General features: G+C 39.9%; 1 protein-coding gene across 13 annotated transcripts in view; it reads left to right on the plus strand.

Moving 5' to 3' along the window:
• FUT8 (fucosyltransferase 8) overlaps positions 1 to 21490 on the plus strand; it is a 395429-nt gene that overhangs the window by 124385 nt on the left and 249554 nt on the right. For 4 of the 13 annotated variants that reach the window (XM_063596245.1, XM_063596242.1, XM_063596239.1 and 1 more), the window contains one exon: positions 1349 to 1485. The exons of 7 other annotated variants lie outside the window; for them this stretch is intronic. The gene's annotated coding sequence lies outside the window, so the exon portion shown is untranslated. Of the gene's footprint in view, positions 1 to 1348; positions 1486 to 12800; positions 12879 to 21490 lie in introns of all 13 variants that reach the window. 2 more of the 13 variants (XM_055097707.3, XM_063596246.1) reach the window with 1 other exon arrangement.

Genomic DNA, 21490 nt, shown 5'->3' on the forward strand with positions numbered 1-21490 from the left:
CCCATTCCTTATAACATTACTTTTATTTGTTTTACTTTTCCATAATTTACAGTCACTAAATATATTGTTGCTATTATTATTTTGAACAAGTTGTTATCTGTTAGATGAATTAAGGATCAGAAAAACAAAAGATTTAGTTTTACCTTTATTTTTTTCCTCTACACTCTTCCTTTCTTTTTGTAATCCATATTTCTGATCTATATAATTTTCCTTCTTTCTGAATAACTTCTGTTAACATTTCTTGCAAGTCATGTTTATTGGGTTTCATTTCTCCCAGTTTTTATTTCAGAAAGTCTTTATTTCTTCACTTTTGGAGGATAATTTTGCTGGGATTCTATAGGCATTCTAGTTTGGTATTTTATTTTATTTTATTTTATTTTAACAGTCCAGAGGTCTTATTTTATTTTATTTTTTGAGATGGAGTCTCATTCTGTTACTCAGGCTGGAGTGCAGTGGCACGATCTTGGCTCACTGCAACCACTGCCTCCCGGGTTCAAGTGATTCTCCTGCCTCAGCCTCCTAAGTAGCTGGGACTACAGGTGTGCGCCACCACGCCTGGCTAATTTTTTGTATTTCTTTTCTTTTTTATTTTTGAGACAGAGTCTCACACTGTCGCCCGGGCTGGAGTGCAGTGGTGTGATCTTGGCCCACTGCAACCTCCACCTCCCGGGTTCAAGCGATTCTCCTGCCTCAGCCTCCTGAGTAGCTGGAATTACAGGTGCCCACCACCACGCCCAGCTAATTTTTTGTATTTTTAGTAGAGACGGGGTTTCACTATGTTGGCCAGGCTGGTCTCGAACTCCTGACCTCATGGTCTGCCCGCCTCAGCCTCCCAAAGTGCTGGGATTACAGGTGTGAGCCACCGTGCCCAGCCAGTCTAGAGGTCTTTTATTTTTTTTTAACACCTGTTATGCTATGAATTCACAGGGAATAGGTTCCAGCAGCTCAGGCTCCTTCCCACTGGTTCTCACAAAGTGTGCTTCTCTGGATGGAGCAGGCTGGTGCTTCAGTAGAACCCGGGTACCTTTCTCTTTGGCTTCTTTCTTTTTCCGATCATTTTCCTTTACGTGTTTCAGGAAGCTATTTTGGCTCTTAGAGTGCTGAATGTGCTCAATACGCACATTAATTCTCTTGGCAAGAATCTTGCCCTTAACTTGTTTGTTTACAAGTTGTTTACAATACCAACAGCATGCTGAGTAACGTGTTTGTTTACAACTTGCTTACAGTGCCAACAGCATGTTGGGTAACACTGCAGACTCTTCCAGTTTTGCCATGATAACACTCGCGGAGCATTCCTTTTTGAACAGTACCCATTCCCTTGATGTCTACAATATCACCTTTCTTACAGATTCGCATACATGTGGCCAAAGGAACAACTCCATGTTTACTAAAAGGCCTAGAGAACATATATCGGGTGCCTCTCTTCTTTCCCTTTGTGTTCGTCCTTTTGGCGAATTACTGGAAGATGGTGGTTCCGGCTGAAAGGTTGGATTTTTTTTTTTTTTTTAACACTAAATATTTCACTTCACTCTTTTTGCTTGCATGGTTTCTGAAGAGAAAGTTTGATCTAATTCTTTATTTCTCAGTGGATAAGATGTTTTCTGTGTGTGTTGATTTTTTTCTTTACCTCTTGCTTCTTTCGAGATATCTTATTGGTCTTAAAGTTAATAAGGAAAAAACTGAAGTTTTGCTTTTGATTTAGTTTTCTCTTTGTCTTATTTTCTGCGGCTTCACTGTCATTTGTCTATGTAAATATTTTGGTATTTATCTTGCTTGGTGTTCTCTGAACTTCCAGGTTTGGTGTTTCTTACTAAAGACATTCTTTCCTGTTACAGTGTTATTGATTTGTACACTCCCCTTCCTCGCCTCCCCCCTTCACTGTTTTTTCCTTCTCTTTACTCTTCCTTTCTTTCCACAGGATCTCACTCTGTCACCCTGGCTGGAGTGCAGTAGTGGCGTGATCATAACTCGCTGCAGTCTTGAACTCCTAGGCTCAAGTGATTCTCCCTCCTCAGCTTCTCAAGTAGCCAGGACTACAGGTGTGTGCCACCATGCCTGGCAATTAAAAAAAAAATCGTAGAAACAGGGTCTCCAATGTTGCCCAGGCCAGTCTTAGAAAAAAGGACTTAGCTGGGCATGGTGGTGGCATGCATCTGTAGTCCTACCTGCTTGGGAAGCTGTGGCAGGAAGATTGTTTGTGCCTAGGAGTTCAAGGCTACAGTGCGCTGTGAATCACCACTGTACTCCAGACTGGGTAACAGTGAGACCCTGTCTCAAAACATATATATATATAAAAATTCCTGGTGATAATTTGATAATTCCTGGTAAAAATTTCTGCCACATCCGAGTCTGTTTTCGAGGCTTGCTTTGTTTCTTCAGATTGTATTTTCTGCCTTTATAGTGCCTCATAATTTTTTTTCATAGCCAGACAGAATGTATCAGGTAAAAGGAACTGAGGTAAATAGGCCTTTAGTGTGAGGTTTTATGTTTATCTGTTTAGAAGTCAGGCTGTGTTTAGTGTTTGTTCTGGCTATGGTATCGGAGGCAAATGTTACGGGATCTTTAAGGTGTTGCTTTTCTGTCTAGAAACCTCTGTGGCCAGTGGCGCCTTTGCCCGAGTTCTTGTCCCGTGTCCAGGAAGAATTATGTATGCAGACAAGTGGAGGGTGAGCAAGACAAAGAGAAGCTTTACTGAGTGTTAGAACAGCTCAGAGGAGAGCTGCAGAGGGCAGCCCCTCTCTGTAGGCAGGTTGTCTCATCCAGTGTTCAGCTCTCAGCAGAGAGGAGGCCCTGGAGTGAGTGGCTCCTCTCTGCAGGCAGGTCCCCATTGACTTCCCAGCTCTCAGCAGAGACGATAGCTCCTCTCTGCAGCTGGTCATCTGGCTGTCTCTCTGGCCTCTGCCCTGCTCTGGCTGATCTCGGGGCTTTTATGGACCTCAGTGGGGAGGAAGTGTGTCATTTGGTACATCGGTGGCCATGGGTGGGCTGGAAAAGGCACCACAAGCCCCCACTGCAGTCTGCGGGACTGGCAGCCCGGTCCCCAACCTTCAGGCCCTCCCTGGCCTGAAGGTGGGGTCTATCTGGGGACGTGCCCCCTTCCACCCAGGAGCCTGTCTGCTTCCTGCCACTTTCCATGGTTCCCAGGCTGCTTGTGCCAAGGGGCACCTGCCTGCCAGCATGGAGCAGCTCTCCACCTCAGCTTCCCCAGAGGGGGCCTAGGTGGCAGGGCCTGAGCATGCGCATATCCTGTTGGGCTGTGATGATATCCAGGCTTGGCTCCAACCCCACTCTGAGAACCTGCCAGATTGGAGCCGGTGCGGGAAGTGGCAGCGGGAACAGGCATTTCTGAGCCTGCAAAGGCAAGGGGGGCCTTCCTGAGCCCCCAAGAGCACACGGAGGCCTGGGTCCACAACCCTGACTTGGGTAGCTGCAGCTGTATGGGGTTGGGGGACAGGGCTCCTGCCTGTTTCCAGTCCCCAAGAGCACATGGAGGCCTGGGTCTACCACCCAGGCTTGGGTGACTTGGGCTGCTGCCTGCTCCTGGCTCCCACTGGCACTGTGGAGCATGCAGCCCTGGCTCCGCCCCCTTTCAGCCTGAGACAGGGGCTCCAGATCCTTGCTGGACCTGGGCTGGGATCCGGGGCAGGGGTGACATCGCCGGGAGCTACCCTAGTTGCCCTGGCGCTTCAGTGACCCAGGCAGAGCAGATAACTGTCCGGCCTGGCTGTTGGGAGTGGCAGGCTCAGCAGTCGCCTGATGTGGGGTGGACCCTGGGGATGTAGCCCCGGGCAGCCCTGCACAGAGCCTCCTCCTGAGGCCCAGGAACCTGGCACCCTCAGTGGGGTGGGCGCAGTGGCTGTGTCACTGGCTGGTCCCTGAAGTGGGCACCGCTCCCACTTCCTGCCTCAGGCCTCTGAAGCTCAGCCTCAGCTCTGCGTCGGTCCCCTCTCTGCTTGACTGTGCTGCACGGAGGGCGGCGGGCTGTTGAGGGAGGGGGTCTGTCCGCCTCTCCCTGTGCCGTCCATGTACCAGAAAGCCACCGCCATCACTATTAGAGGCTAAAATTTCTTCTACTGTCCTTGCTTTTATCTGCCCTGTTGTCTTTGGGTTTTTGTAAAGAATCCTTAAATGGGGTCTGAGGCTTGCAGGTTTTTAAGTTGTAATCCTGTGTTGTACAAGAGCTGTATTGATGTGGTGGTAAGGGTAGAGGAATGAGGGGGAAAGTTCTATAGTCCTGTAATTAGATCTCAGGACTATAGAACTTTCCCCCTCATCCCTCTGCCCTCTACCAACTGTGAGCCTGAGTTGAGTAACTGTCTCTTTTTCCCGGTCAAAGGATAGATGGGGCTGGAGTTGGGTATTTCCCTTCCCTCCGGTTGGTTAGGCACTGTGAAACCGTAGTAGGTTAGGCAATCTAAAAGCCAGTTGGTTAGGTTCTGGTAAAATAGTTTCCTTTTCTGGAATACCTCTTAAGAGAAACAAAGTTCCTGGCATATTTCAAAATGGTTTTTTTTCTTCCCCTGCTGCAAGCAGGAGGGGGTTTTTTTCAGATCTTTACCATGAGAACCTGGTAGGGCTCCTGGAGGTAAAACTCAGGAAAGTATGGGGACCCCTGTAAGACTGGTCCCCTTACAGTTTTTAACTCTCAAGCTAGTCCACAATTACTGTTTCAAGTGTTCCTACTGATGCTGGCTTCAGTTGAGAGCTTGTATTCCTGGACTTCTGCTTCCTGCACACTGTGATTCTCTATCTGCCTGTCTTGTCTCTCCAGGTTTTAGGGCAGCAGTTTGCCCTCTGACCTCAATTCTCTGATGGCTCTAAGAAGAGTTGTTGATTATCAGTTTTTTTTTTTTTACCCCCAGCTTTTTTTCTTGTTGTGAGGTTGGGAGTGATGAATTAAAAGCTCTTTACAACTGTACTTAAGGTTATTTTTTGACCATTTTTGATGCTCTTGTAACTAGTCAAAAGACTTATTACAGTATCCTTTATCTCATTTGGCAGTATTGTTCATTAAGAATTTTATTTCTTTCTGACATCAGGTCTGCACATTTTGGGGATAATATATTCTAATTTGCAAGAAAGATTAAAAAACTTCTCCAGAGGGAAGTTGATCATAGGACCGATTCTTATTATTGATGAATTGACTGCCTTGTCTTGTTTTGTGTTGCTATATAGGAATACCTGAGGCTAGGTAATTTATAAAGAGTTTGATTTACCGCACAGTTCTGCAGGCTGTACAAGAAGTATGGCACCAGGATCGGCTTGTAGTGAGGGCCTTAGGCTACTTCCACTGATAGCAGAAGGCAAAGAGGTGCCAGCTTGTGCACAAAATGAGAGAGGAGAAAAGGGTGGGAGGAGGGGCCCTGGCTCTTTTTAACAACCAGCTCTTGGGGGAACAAATAGAGTGAGACCTCAAGCATGCCTGAGGAAGAGCATTAATTTATTCTTGAGGGTTCTGACCCCTCCCCACCATGCCCAACAACATCTCCCATTAGGCCCCACCCCCAACATTGAGATCAAATTTCAACAGGAGGGACAGTCATCTAAGTGATAGCATAGACTCAGGCTATTTACTATTCTGTTTTCAAGTATAGATTGAGGGCAACAGCAGCCTTTGTTTTATATGTTGATGGCCAAAGGTTTATTTTTATATTCTTATACTGTAAAAAAAAAAAACTTTATTTTTATAGCCTTTTTGGGTGTAGGGTCATGTCAGGCTTTACTAATTGCACTTCTGATAAGTATACTGATGATGCTGAGGATGGTTATTAAAGCCCTATGCTGATACTTTGGATTTATGGAACCAATTAATTTGATGACTCATTTACATTGAATTTCTTAATTAGTAGATTGCCCACTAATTATTTTTATGAGCACAGAATAAGGTAATGTTAATTCTTATTTTTTTTGTGATATGGTAAAAAACTTAGTTCATATAATGAATTTAGTGCTCAAATATCTTAGTAGAAATTGAAGTAGAAAAAGACATTGTTGTAAATTAAATGTAAGATATAATTTTATTTTCTTTAGAAAACTTTACATTGAAAAGATCACATTATAGATAATTTAGACAACTTATTTATTTATAACTTTTATTTATTATTATTATTGAATGTAAAAGAATTACATGCAGCCCCATGATCTTAACATAACTGTGGTTACCATGTTGGTATATGTGCCTTTTAGTCCTTTTTCATACACAATTTTTTTTTTTTACAAAGTTATAATAATAATTTCTTTTCAAATTTGTGCCTTATTTCAGTTAACAGTGTAAATGTTTCCCATTTCTAACAATGTTTTCTCATTGAGTGAGGTACTGTTAGGTTGGTCAGACTGATAGTTTATTGTACGTATTGCTGTAATATCTTTGTACATTTAGCTTTTCCATGTTTGTACCATATCTTTGGGTTTTCAGAAGTCTGTCTCTCTCTGTTTCTCTTTTTGTCTGTCTTTTCTATCTCTCACCTTCATTTGGGGAGCATTTTGTGTTCTCTTTCACAGGACTAATTAAGTTTTATTGGATCTTGAAAAACTGGATTAGAAATTTTTTGTTACTTATATAATTAGAAAACAATGCTTTTGGACTTACATTGCCACAGCAGTTTACACAGTTTTATTCCAAAAAATTGTAGTTTTGTGACTAGGTGATAAAAATGATCTCCTATATGTGCCAAACTTGGTATTCTAGACACTCATACTTAGGATGTAAATTGACTGTAGTCCAATAATTTAATATGTTGTGTTTAATTCTTGTAATATTTTACTCACAAATTGAACTTTTCCTTACCAATTTAATGTTTGTAGGCTTAATTTGACATCTTTGTCAGGATTATCAGACTTCTCTGCATTCTTCTGACTTCTCCCTAAACTAATGTTTAGAACTGAATTGGGTCCAGCAATTTAAGTGGAAAATCAGTATGACTAGAGACTTCTAGAAACTTCTGGTGTCACTGAGATGGTGAATTTGATGATTCTGACCCTACTTGCTCATCTGTAAAAGCTATTAGAGGATTGTTTTAAGCATTTCTATTCTATACAGGTATATGTACACCATGTAATACCACTCAGCCATAAAAAAGAATGAAATAACATTTTTGCAGCAATTTGGGTGGAGCTGTAGGCCATTATTCTAAGTGAAGTAACTCAGGAATACAAAACCGAATACCATATGTTCTCAGAAGCGGGAGCTAAGTCGTGGGTACGCAAAGGCATACAGAATAGTAAAATAGACTTTGGAGACTGAGACGCGGGGAGGATAGGAAGAAGATAAGGGATAAAAAACGATATATTGGGTACAATGTATGCTACTTTGGTGATGGGTGTAGTAAAATCTCAGACTTCACCACTATACATTTCATCCATGTAACCCAAAACCACTTGTACTCCAAAAGCTATTGAAATAAAAAAGATATTAAAAAAAAAAGAGGCCAGGCAGGGTGGTTCACGCCTGTAATCCCAGCACTTTGGGAGGCTGAGGCGGGCGGATCACTTGAGGTCCGGAGTTCGGGACCAGCCTGACCAACATGGTGAAACCCTGTCTCTACTAAAAAAAAAAAAAAAAAAAAAAAAAATCCAGGCGTGCTGGCTCACGCCTGTAATCCCAGCTACTCAGGGGGCTGGGCGAATCACTTGAACCTGGGAGGCAGAGGTTGCAGTGAGCCGAGATTGTGCCACTGCACTCTAAGAGCAAAACTCTGTCTCAAAAATAAATAAATAAATAAAAAATTAAAAAAGATCTTCTATTGTACCTAATCTTCTAGCCTTATTATTTCTTAGAGATTTTATAAATGCATGTGGCTTTTTTACTCTTGTCATCTTCAAGTTATTTGCCAAGATTGAAAAATAACCATCTTTCTCCTAATACCTTGGTGAGCCTGAGAGAAGAAAATATTACACAGTTCATTTTATTGTAAAAGTAGTAAAATTTCTCAACTGATATTCATCCTTCGTTTTTGTGGATTTGTTCAGGGAAGATAAGATTTATTGTTTATTTTTATTTTGCTGTATTGCCAGGCTGGTCTGGAACTTCTGAGCTCAAGCAGTCCTCCTGCCTCGGCCTTCCAAAGTGTTGGGATTATAGGTGTGAGCCACCGCACCTGGCTGGAAGACAGGATTTTTTTGGGAAAGTAAATATCACTTAAGAATATCTACTAGTATGGAATCTAAAGTTATGCATACAAGGATGATCTCATATTTCTTTGTATCTTGTTCCCAGTCTTTCCCCCAATCTTGTCTCGCTTTTTCCTCAACAAGCATAGTTAACAACTACTATGAATTTGGAATACAAAATGATAACGACCCTGCTTTTAGGAAACTGACAATTTAGAAGGTGAACTAGAAATATAAGTTAATAATTACAGTACAGGAAGTCCCCTGATTTCCTCTATAATAACATGTCTCCCAAAATGTGATTGAAAATAAAAATTCCACATGTCATAGGCGTAGGAGGTATTTGGGTGTTTGTATGGAGAGTCATTTCACAGAGCTAAAATTTATTATTATAAAATACTCAATTCTAGTTCCTGGGCATGTTATCTCCTTTGGAATTAGAAATCTTAGTTGCTGCATAACATTAAAAGTGTCAGGATGATGCCTGTAATCCCAGCACTTTTGAAGGTAGAGGCAGAGCATTGCTTGAGGCCAGGATTTTGAGACCAGCCTGGGCAACATAGTGAGACCCTGTCTCTACCAAAAAATTTAAAAAAATTAGCCAAGCATGGTGGTGTGTGCATGTAGTCCTAGGTACTTAAGAGGCTGAGGCAGAGGATCGCTTGAGCTCAGGTATTTGAGGCTGCAGTGAGACTGCAGTGAGGCTGAGCTCTACCATATAGAGCTCAGGCTCTATATGGTAGAGCCACTGCACTCCAGCCTCCGCAACAGAGTGAGACCTTGTCTTGGGGGGCAAAAAGTGTAAGGATGGGATTTCTAGGCATATTTGGGGCTGAGGAAATCAGTCTTGGGCCCAACCTCCTTGTAGGGGGTGAGGTGGCAACCTCTGGAATTTGAGGCCTGCTACTGGGATTGTAGGTATAGGAAGTTGAGAGGGAAAGGGTCTTTCTCACCCTGCTGTGGTAGTAAGAGCTTGGTGCTTAATGGGTGCCTTTTACTTGTTTGATCACCTAGGATTTCTGCTTAGAACCCAGCAATACTTGTAGGCCTGCACAGTCCCGAGAGAAATCAGAGACTTGGTGATAAGTCAAGGGTAAGAGATGAGATAAGAGAGCACCTACACTATAGGATATTAGAACTACAACTCCAATTACTTCTTCACTCTCATCTTTTTCCCTCTCCCAGCTGCCAAGTATATGTGACTAGTGCTTTGTCCAGAGCAGGACTGGAGGATGGGGTAGGAAGAATTATTATTTTTTCATCATAGATCAGGATAGTGTCATGTCCCCCTAAACTTCAGGGAGGCCTGGCTTCATACCTCTTCTTTCAATTTCCTAGCATTGTGCAATGACAAAGCTTCATGCAGTAACTCAAAATCATTGTTAATAAGGTGATATCTAAAAGATTGAATTTGATGTTCTGAAGTTAGTGTGAGGATGTCAGTCTGTTAATGTGTGAAATGTTTTGAGCTGTGTGAAACTCAATTTTGCTTAGTGTGTTAAGTACAACTGAAGTAGGTGTAAAAGTCAGTAGTAGCACACAGAAAGGAGTAATGAATTGTGTCTAGAGGATCAGGAAAGGTCTCACAAAGGAGAGGATCCTTGAATTCTTTGTTCAAGTGGTAGAGTTAAATAAGTAGATTTTTTTTTTTTTTTTTTTTTTTTTGCGACAGGGTTTTGCTGTAGGTCTCCCAGGCTGGAGTACAGTGGCGCTATCATAGCTCACTGCAATCTCTAAACTTCTGGGCTCAAGCATAGAAATAGATCTGATAGTGGAAGTCTCTGCCCAGTAATACTGAGATCTTGGAACCTTACTCATTTCAGAAATGGCTCTGGTCTGAATACATTATATGGGACTAAGCTCTTCTAAATATCTTTATCCCTTAATTCTTTATGCATAAACTTCAGCAACTTCTAAGCTACCATTAGGAAATTTTCACTGTAAGTTATATACTGGATGATTGAATTTTTAGAATTAGATTTATTCCAAATGTAAGTCAACCTAAATGTAAAGTTTTTCTCTACTTAAATATAAGCTTTTTTGGCACTCTTGAAGATTCTGAGTATTTCTGTGGACAGTTATGGCCATCAGGGTGTTTGTTTGAATTCTGGAATTGCCCTAGAGAGCACATAAGCTGTGGAGTAAAGCAGGTGTGTGGTCTGACTCCTGACTTGGTCACTTAAGATCTGTGCAACCTTGAATAGTAACTTCGATGCTAATTTTCCACATCTGTAAAATATGGGTAAAAAATGCAGAGTCTTTAGCACAGTGCCTGGCATGAAGTAATGGCTCAATAAATGTTAATTATTACTATTGTTAACTAAATAAGAGTTCCCTAGGTCTCTGGCTTCAAACATATAGATGTTGGAGACTATGAATACCTTGGGGCCACCTTGAGCTAAGACTAGATGCTCAGGAGCACCTTTTTGATTAGTCATTGAGCATATATTTTTGCATTGTTTAAACTTTAGCAAAATACCTAAGTCAGTCAATTCTATTTTTATACAGATATTTCTATATAGCGGAGATTTCCTATAGGATGACCTGTTCTGGGTGTGTCTGTCTGACCTGCAGCTAATCAAGTGACTACAGCTTTGCTAATTTTTTTTGAAAAACCCTAATATTGTTAAACAGTAGTACAGAGGAAATAAGCTGTTGGTCAGCTTCTAAATTCTGGCACGGGTTAGATTTGCCTAAGAGCGAATCGTATAGCAAGAGTTGATGAGAGAACTTTTCTCATAGCTTCTAGCCTGGGTAAGTTTGTCTCATTTGGTGTTAAGTCAGAGGAATCTGAACTATAGAACCAAATTGTAGGGAAAGGTGACTAAGGGTTTGTGATGGCTTTTTTTTTTTTTACCCCCCTCAAAGGAGTTCTAGGTGTAAAAACCATCATGGTTTAAACGTTACGAGGCATCAGTGAAGGCAGCAGAAAAGTCAGAAACTAATATAGCCAAGTCTAGATTGTATCTGTTATAAACTCTTTAATCAGAAGATTCTAGCTTCTAGAACCAGGTCTGTAAAATGTTGAGAGCCCTCTAAGTAAACTCCATTATAGTCATTTAATTGATTTTTCTTTGTCTTTCTTCTTGGACATACTCTTCTTTAAAGAGAGTGTTCCCCCCTCTACCCCAGATAGTATCTATCTTTGAGGTTTTGAGAACAATAGTATTCTTGTGCTTTAGGTTCTGAGTTGCTGACTTGAGGGAATTTGATACACAGGAGTCCCCAAGGCCCCCCAGTGGATACCTGAAACCATGGATAGTACTGAACCCTATATATACAGGTCAGGCATCCCAAATCTGAAATCCAAAACGTTCCAAAATCTGAAACCGACGTGACACTCTGAAGAAATGCTTACTGGAGCATTTTGGATTTGTGGATTTGAGATGCTCGACTGGTAAGTATAACACAAATATCCCCAATAGGAAAAACTCCCTATTCCTATTAGTTTTTACTTGATATTCTGAATTCTTAAGTGTGATTTTTTTTTTTCTAATTTGGGGATAGCTCCTATTTTTGTGAGAGAAATTAATGGGAAATTTTGAGATGGTAACTAGAAATTGTCTTTGCAGTGTTAAATTTTTAGTTGGGAGGCTACTAGGCTGGGTGGCTCTAGCTGTTTAAGTTCCTGTCTAAGCAAACCAAAGCCCAACTTAGAAAGTAAAAGGAAACTAGATATTTTGCCAACTAGAAACCACCTAAGTAATCTCTAACTAGTGTCTTTCCACTCTGACCAATGAGATATGTTTTCTTTGTCTTCCTTCTGTGTTCAGCCTATAAAGCTTACAGCCCACACTGCTGTGAATGAAGCTCTTCAAACCTCTTATGGTTCAGAGTGCTGCCTAATTGATGATCATTCTTTGCACAGATAAACTCTTTTGTCTGTTTTTGCTTTAAACAACAAAGGAACATAAATTCTGTTAATTGATTGTATGAATATAACAGTGAGAATTCCCTGTTAGGGTTTGGTTTCAGTATTTTAGGAATACTTTTTAAAACATCCCCTTTAGCTTTTAATGTGTTTTGGTTAGACAAGATGATGTATGTGTCAGTATAATGCCAGGCTCACAAAAGTTGCTAACTAAATGTTAGTTCCTTCAATACATACATTCATTCCCTGGGACATGGTTCCAAAAGTAGATTATCATAAGAATTCTGTGAGAAGCTTTGAAAAAACTACAGATGTCTATGGCATATATTAATACATGGCGTCTATATCCATACATGTATGTAAATGTACGCAAACAATTTAATCTACTTTTTCCTTAACATTAACTCCTTCAGATAGAATGGTTGGCCCAAATGATTTAATTATTTTTGAGGTTGTTGATTCATAGAAACAAATCCCCTGCAGAAATTGTACCAATTTACACAGTTACCTTTCTTCACATTTTCTGTAACACTGGGTATTCTTGAGCTTTTAGTATTTCTCAATTGGTGGAAAGGATCTCTTAGTTTGTTGGGATCTCTTTGATTATGAGTGAGATTCAGCATTTTCCATAATTTACTGATGTCTGCATTTCTTCCTCCCTCCCTCCCTTTCTTCTTTCCTTTCTCCTTCTTCTACTTCCACTTTCTCCCGTCCTGTCCTCCCTTTCCCCTGCTCTCCCTCTTTCTTCCCCTTCTATCCCCCTCCCCTCCTGTTTTTCCTTCTTTGCTTGTTTTTGATCTCTGTTCTTCCACATATGAAGATTCTATTTTGACCAGCAATAAGTTGAATTATGGGGCTAGAAGATAAGGACTAAAAACAAGAATTGGTGTCCAGAAAGGTGGGGTAATTTTGATTACTATGCCTGTTGCAAACATGAGCAAGATGTTAAATGTATCATAGATCTGCAAGGTTTTTTTAATTCATTTTTTTTATCTATTGTCTCATTAATGTTATCTTTGAGAAATGGTTCTTTTCAGTTTGAGAATGGGGGAATTGGATTTAAAATTTTCTTACATGAAGAAACCAAATATTTTGCTACTATCCTTTGGAAACTTCTTACTATGATTGGTTCTGGGTGGTATTGGAATCAGTTTGAAATGATGCCATTAATGACCACATGTTTGGATTTCTTGACTATGGGTAAATGTGATTAGAACAGAAATCCCTTAATACTAGGGATTCTTTATCTTTGTGTCCCTAGTGCCTCATAGTATCTGGCCCTAATTAGGAGCTTTAGAAGTGCTTATTGACTGATTGCTTTTTTATCTGAATCTGCCCTTTCTATCTCATCATTATGATAACATCCATCTTGGTAGTAGTAAAACTGTTGCAAACTGCAGAAATGAACTGTGATTTTTTTTTTTTTTTTTAAAGACAGGGTCTCACTCTGTCACCCAGGCTGGAGTCTCAACCTCCCCAGGCTCAGGTGATCCTCCCACCTCAGCCACCAGAGTAGCTGGAACTACAGGTACACTCCATCATGCCCAGCTAATTTTTGTATTTTTTGTAGAGACAGGTTTCATCATGTTGCCCAGGCTGGTTTCAATCTCCTGGGCTCAAGGGATCTGCCTACCTTGGCCTCCCAAAGTATTGGGATTACAGGTGTCAGCCACTGTGCCTGGCACAAATAACTTTTTCAGACACCACTTTTGATTCTTCTGGGTATGTATCCAGAAGTGGAATCACTGGTATCATACTGTAATTCTATTTTTTTTTTTAAATGGAGTCTCACTCTGTCACTCAGGCTGGAGCGTAGTGGTACTATCTCGGCTCACTGCAACCACTGCCTTCCGGGTTCAAATGATTCTCCTACTTCAGCCTTCCAAGTAGCTGGGATTACAGGCATGTACCACCACACTGGCTAATTTTTTTTTGTATTTTTAGTAGAGATGGGGTTTCACCATGTTGGCTAGGCTGGTCTCGAACTGCTAACCTCAAGTGATCTGCCTGCCTTGGCCTCCCAAAGTGCTAGAATTATAGGCATGACCATCGTTTTCAGCCTCTTTAATTCTTTTTTAAATTTTTTGAGGAGACATCATACTGTTTTCCACAGTGGCTACACCATTTTACATTTCCATCAGCACTGCACAGGGTTCTAATTTCAGCACATTCTTACCAACACTTATTTTCTGCTGTTTTTTTTCTATAATCATCATCTTAATGGGTGTGAAGTGGTATCTCATTGTGGTTTTGATTTGCATTTTTGAAATGATAAGTGATGTTGAGCATCTTTTCTTATGCTTATTGTTCATTTGCATATTTTCTTTGGAGAAATACCTATTTAAGTCCTTTGCCCACTTTTGAGTCAGATTTTTTGTTGTTGAGTTTTAGGGATACTTTTTAAAGATGCTAATCACGTGAACTCCTTTTTAAGTGATTTATAATTCTGTAACATATACTTTTTTTTTTCTGATCGATTTCCATACAGTTTGTATTCTAGCGGGTTAATGGAATGTGATTTTTTTTTAAAACAGCTTTGCTGAGGTGTGATTGGCATAAAAAATACTGCACACATCTGAAATGAACAATTTGATTAGTTTTGACATATGTATACATCTGTGAATCCATACTCATTACCTCCACAGATTTCTTCTTGCCCCCTTGTAATCTTTTCCCCCACTACTACCCATCCTTCCTTGTCTCCAGGAAAATCCTGAATTGCTTTTGGTCACTATAAATTTAGTGCCTTTTCTAAAGTTTTTTTTTAAAATGGAACTTCTAGTATATACTTTTGGGCAGGGGCTGTCCATTCCTGTGTTTATTTATCCTTTGTATATTTTCTTTGGTAAAATATCTGTTCAAATATTTTGGCCATTATTTAAATTGGGTTGTTTGTTTTCTTGTTATTGAGTTTTAAGAGCGGTTTATATTCTTGATCAAAGTTGTTTATAAGATACGTGCTTCGCAGATGTATTTTTCCTGGACTGTTGCTTGTCTTTTCTTTCTCTTAATAGTGTCTTTTGAAGAGCACACATTTTTAATTATGATGAAATTTGTTTGTTCTCATATGGATTGTGTTTATCTATCAGTTTGTTCTCATATGGATTCTATTTTTGTTTATGTATCTAAGATATATTTGCCTAATCCAAGGGCATAGAAGTTCTCTCCTGGAAGTTTTATCGTTTTGTATTTAGACCTATGATGCATTTTGAGTTAATTTTTTATATGGGATAAAAATTGGATAGAAATTCTTTTTTGGGGGGTAGAGACATGCAGTTATTTCAGCATCATTTACTGAAGTGGTTTGTGTCCTTTTGATTTTTGTCAAAAATCATTTGACTGTATACGCGTGGGTTTATTTCTGACTCTTATTTTGTTCCACTGACCTCTTTTTCTTTTTTTTTTTTGTCTCTCATACCAGCTCAATTTTAATTTTGAAGTGACAAATGTACAGGTGGAATAAAATTTTAAGCAACACCCTCCAAATTCCTCTTACATGACAAGAAGAAGCTGAATGTAATTTTGCTCTATAACCAACTAAACAGTAGCTCAGGATAGACATAAAGCCAACTTTTCCAACTAAGCCTTTGTGAAAATCAATTTCTAAATGGATCACAACTCCAGGATATTGTTTCTGTGCTGTGATTTCTTTGTCTTTCTTGATGCCACTACCATGCTGACTATTATGGCTTTATAAGTCATGAAATCGGGTCATGTTAACCCATACAACTTCTTGTTCCTTTTCAGAGCAATTTTGGCTATTGTGCTGGTTACCAATCTGTTGCCTCTCAGCTCCAAATGCATCCTTTTTGCCTGCTCTGTGAAAATAGATCAGGCCCTTTAAATATTTTTCTTTTGTCAGCTGACAATGTTAAGTTTTGCCAGTACAGAGTGCTGGAGAAACACTGCAGAGAAGTTTTGCTTGTTCGTTTCTGTGTACTTGCTTAGTGGACTGTAGCAACACACTCAGCTTCTCCAGTGTCAACCCACATTGGCTTTCCCGCTCTACAGTTTCTGTAGGGTGCATGTTTTCACCATTATCAGGCTTCTGCAGTGCTCAGAGGGCAGCAATACCCAGCAACCAGTGACCCGAGGCCAGCAACTTCTTTTACTTCCCCCTCAGTTGGATTTGTAACAGAGTATCTTTGGTGGGACACTTCTGTGTGAAGAGATTTTACTAGCACCCTAAAGAATGGATTTCTGGCAAGTTCCACAAGGTAGACTTCCAGTAAGTTCTGCTGGTGCAGCACTACAGCAACTTCCCTGCTATTCAGTGAGAGGACTGTGTTCTCTCCAACAAGGTCTGGATCTCAGCCCTGGGATGGTTTAGGGTCGGAGGAAGCTCTTGCCTTGGTGTTCTGTGTCAGCCTAGGGAGCATTGGCTACTCTTAAGAGTTCTCTTTATTTCTCATTAGTTAATTAGCTATTTCTCCAACCCCACGTTAAATAGTTAGTGATCCTTTTTATTAAGCTTTCACTTTTCAAATTACTGTGTGGCTTTTCTCTCCGGAATGGCTTTACATTTCCATATGAATTTAAGAAACAGTATGTAAATATTTGATTGGAATTGCATCGAATCTGTAGATGAATTTGAGGGACAATTGACATCTTAACGATATTAAGTCTTCTGACTCATGAATAAGATGTCTCCATTTATTTGGATGTTTAATTTCTTTCAGCAGTATTTTATTGTTTTCAATGTACTGATCTTACCCATATTTTATTAGGTTGATCTTTAAGTATTTTATATTTTTTGATGCTTTTATAAATATTTAAATAACATATCAATTTTTTTTTTTTTTTGAGACAGAGTTATTGGCCAAGTGTGGTCAGTAACTGTCACCCAGGCTGGAGTGTGGTGGCATGATATCAGCTCACTGCAACCTTCACCTTCTGGTTTCAAGTGATTCTTCTGACTCAGCCTCCTGAGTAGCTGAGATTGCTCAGCTACCACACCCAGCTAATTTTTGTATTTTTAATAGGGATGGGATTTCACCATCTTGGCCAGGCTGGTCTCGAACTCCTGACCTCAAGTGATCTGCCCTCCTTGGCCTCCCAAAGTGCTGGGATTAAAGGCGTGAGCCACCACACCCGGCCAATAACATACAATTTTTAATTGTTCATTACTAATGTATAAGAATGCAATTGATTTTTGTATAGTGGCATTGTATCCTGAAAACCTGCTGTACTCATTCTGGTAGCTTTTTTTGTAGATTACATTGGCTTTTCTGCATAGACAAAGCATGTCTTTTGTGAATAAAGAGAGCTTTATTTCTTCCATTCTAATAAAAAGACAATCCTTTTATTTCTTTTTCTTGCCTGATTTCACTGGCTAAAACCTCTGATATAATGTTGAATAGAAAAAGAGCAGACATCTTAGTCTTGTTTCTAATCTTAGGGGGAAAGCATCTATTCTTTCACAATTAAGTATGATGTTGTAGATTTTTCAGGATGCACTTTATTGGGCTGAGGAAGTTTTTTTCCATTCCTAGTTTGGGTAAAGTGTAAAAGAAAATTAGGAATGGATTTTGAATTTTGTCAGTTTTTTTTAATGTGTTGAAATGATCCCATGTTTGTTTTTTTTAAAGTTTTTTATTAGCCAGACATGGTGGCACACACCTGTAGTCCCAGTTACTCGGGAGGCTGAGGTGCAAAGATTGCTTGAACTTGGGTGGTAGAGGCTTCAGCGAGCCAAAATCATGCCACTGCACTCCAGCCTGGGTGACAGGGTGAGGCCCTGTCTCAAAAAAATAAAAAAATTTGTTAATATGGTGGATTACATTGCTTGATTTTTAAAGGTTAATCCAACTGTATGTTTCTGAAATAAACCCACTTGGTTATGATGTATATTTGGCTTCTTGATGTTGCCCCACAGTTCACTGATGCTCTTTATATTCTTTTTGTGTTCTTTTCTCTTTTTGTGTTGTATTTTTGGATCGTCTTTATTGGTATTTTTCCAAGTTCATGGATTTTTTCTTCTACGGTGTCTAATCTGTTGTTAATTCTATGTAGTTTTTTTTTATGTTAGATATTATAGTTTTCATCTTTAGAGTTTTGATTTAGATCTTTTTTATATCTTCCATGTCTCTTAATGTTTTGGCTATATGAAATGCATTTAGAATAACTTTTAGACTAGGCGTGGTGGCTCATGCCTGTAATTCCAGCACTTTGGGAGTCTGAGGTGGGAGAATTGCTTGAGCCCAGGTATTCAGGACTAGCCTGGGCAACATAGTAATACTTCGTCTCTATTAAAAAAAATAATAATAATTTGTAATGTCCTTGTTTGCTAACATCTGGGTTGGTTTCAGTCAATTGATTGCTTTATTCATGTTTTCATGCCTCTTTGCATATCTGGTAATCTTCAGCTGACAGACATTGTGAATTTTACCTTTTTTGAGTGTTAGATATTCTTTTATTATTAGAAATACTGTTGAATTTTGTTCCGGATATGTAGTTATTTAGAGATAATTTGAGGCTTGCTTTTATGATTTTTTTAGGAGGCCTGGAGCAATGCTCAATCCAGGGCTAGTTATTCCTCACTACTGAGGCAAGACCTTCTTAAGCACTTCACTCAATGTCCTCTGTGAATTAAGAGCTTTACCAGTTTGGCTGGTAGTAACAGGCAATATTCCTAAGTCTGCGTGATTATCCATCACTATTCTCTCAAATTCTTTCAGATGTTTTTTTCCCCAGCCTCCAGTAGTTGTCTCACACTTTGAGCTAATCAGTACTGTGCTGAATATTTGAGAGGCCCTGCTGCAGATTTCTGGGTTTTGTTCTCTGCGTAGCCACCCTGCTACTTTCCCGGGGCTAGCTACCTTTGTCTTCATGGACTCTAAGCTCTTCTGTTTCATCAACTCAAGTTAGTTTATCCACGCACCTAGCTCCCCTTGGATTTCTTTCTCTTCCCTGGGCCTTAGCCTGAAAAGTCTCCAAAGGTTGTAAGCTGGGACAATTGAAGGGTATTGCTTGTTTCCTGTCTCTCTAGAATCGCTGTTCTTTGTTGCTTAATGTCCAGTTTCTTGAAAAATGTTGTTTTCTATATTATGTCCGTTTTTCTTTTAAGTGAGAGGACAAACCTGGTTGTTACTGCATCCTGAGCTCCATATATAGCATATTTTTAACCCCATTATTATCCATTTTTTAAAACTTTTTTTCCCATTATTTTCTGTAGTAAAAATAATTCTGGTTTGAGAATTACAATTTCTTTATGTTTTAGCACTAGCTAATGCAAGTATCTATTATATACAAATTGTATTGGCAATTTTCTTTCTAAAAAATCCCCCCAAACTATTATTCTGCATATATAATAATACCTACGTTTTAAAAGGTATTTTTTTCCAATATTATTTTCAGTTGGTTAAAATAAACTACAGTACATACTAGTGGAGTCTGATTGAACTGATGTGAAGAATACAGAAAAATACTTAGAAATATTTAGAGAACGCATCGTGATGAAATCTGTTAGGAGTACAATTGTTTTAACTGTAAAGCTTGGCATTACTGGATGGGAGACAGCTATAGAATACTTAAGCCTTATTGGTGAACATATAGGAAGAGGTGGAAATAAGAGATGAATTACATGAAGAAGTCTTTAAGTCATGGAGGCTTACTGAAATATTGAAAAAAGCAAATAAGTAGACCTAACAAGATAGAGGGGGCTCAGAAGAATGCATTTGTTTCTTATAGATGGTAGCTGGAGCTAGGGCAGTGTAGCTTATGGCTTTGCTTGAATAGAAAGAGTTGATTTGGGATAATTGGATTTAAATCCTCTATTTACCACTTGCTAACTGGGTAAGTTTTTTAAACTAAATTTCTGATTTTGCATGTGTAAAATGAGGATAAGCATATTTATCCCGAGGGTTGTAGTGAGCCTTAAATAGAATGAATTACATAGAAGTATATAGCAGTATGTTTGTGTGCTTAATAAGTGTTTGTCTTTATTATTTTAAAGAAATGACCAGAGAAAGCTTTACTTTTCTATTGCATATTTCCCTAGTGATTATATGGACATAGAAGCAGTGCTTACAGTTACCTTGGAACCCATCAAGAAAAAATGAAGCAAATTCCTGCCCTGTTGCCCTTCTGGAACATTACAGTTTAGATGAAAATCAGCCAGAGCACAGTTAGACTCTATTAGCATAAGATTATGTTAGAAAATAGTGGGCATGATAAGGCCCTGAAGGAGAGTTCTAACTTGGAGAAGGATGGTGGAATTTTTTTATAGGGCTTTGACAGTAGGGGTCAGGCAAAGTTCAGTTTGAGGAGTAGTTGGTCAAGGATAGCTCTCAGAGGAGGGGAGAATTGATCATGTACATTAGCAATTATTGGGCAATTTGAATTTTATTAAGAATGTTGGGGCTGGGCATGGTGGCTCACGCCTGTAATCCCAGCACTTTGGGAGGCCAGGCAGGCAGATCACTTGAGATCAGGAGTTCGAGATCAGCCTGGCCAACATGGTGAGACCCCGTCTCTACTAAAAATACAAAAAGTAGCCAGGTGAGGTGGTGGGTGCCTGTAATCCAAGCTACTCGGGAGGCTGAGGCAGGAGAATCACTTGAACCTGGGAGGCAGAGGTTGCAGTGAGCAGAGATTGTGCCACTGCACACTCCAGCATGAGCAGCAGAGTGAGACTCCGTCTCAAAAAAAAAAAACAAAAAAAAACTCAGTTTTTAGTGTCTTCACAGTAGATTTTTTTGTCATTGGCTCTTGCGGCCTTTCTTCTTGTCTCCCCCAGTTCCAGCCCCCCAAAATAGAAGGGCCCATTATCTTGCTCATGATTTTAGATTCCCAGCTCTTGATTTTGGAAGGCGCTGTCTTTGTGAAATTTCAGAGATCAAGGAGTTAGTGTTTTGTGGTGTGGGAAATTTCTCTCAGTCTTTGCTCCTTGCATTCTTTGTGCAGTTTTTTCTTTGTTTATTTCAGAGACAGGGTCTTGCTCTGTTGCCCAGGCTGGAGTACAGTGGTATGATCATAACTCACTGCAGCCTTGAATTTCTGAGCTCAAGTGATCTTCCTGCCTAAGCCTCCTGAGTAGCTAGGACTACAAGTGTGTGCCACCACGTCTGGCTAAAAATTTTTTTTAGACATGGGTCTTGCTATGTTGCCCAGACTGGTCTGAAACTCCTGGCCTCAAGCAGTCCTCCCACCTCTGCCTCCCAAAGTGCTGAGATTAGGGGCGTGAGCTACCTCACCCAACCTGCAGTGTGTCTTGGATCCTGTTATGTAGGTGCTCTGTAGTAGAGGAAACAGTAATACATGATAATGAAAAGCTTCAAAGTAGACATATGGCTGAAAGGGAGATTTGAATAGGGTTTTGCAGCAGCTATTTTAGTTGATGACACATCTTCAACTTAAATTGCAATTGCCTTTTTTCATTTCGCTTCATCCTTCTGTGATGATCCTAGTAGAAGTCAAATGAGATCATTTTTGATAGTTGGTTTGCAGGCTTTGGTGTATGCACCCAACCTTTCAAAGCCTGCCTGTGCTTTTCAGGGAGCTCAGTTTTGT

This window comes from Pan paniscus, chromosome 15, assembly GCF_029289425.2.
Source record: "Pan paniscus chromosome 15, NHGRI_mPanPan1-v2.0_pri, whole genome shotgun sequence".
NCBI classification, from domain to species: Eukaryota; Metazoa; Chordata; class Mammalia; order Primates; family Hominidae; genus Pan; species Pan paniscus.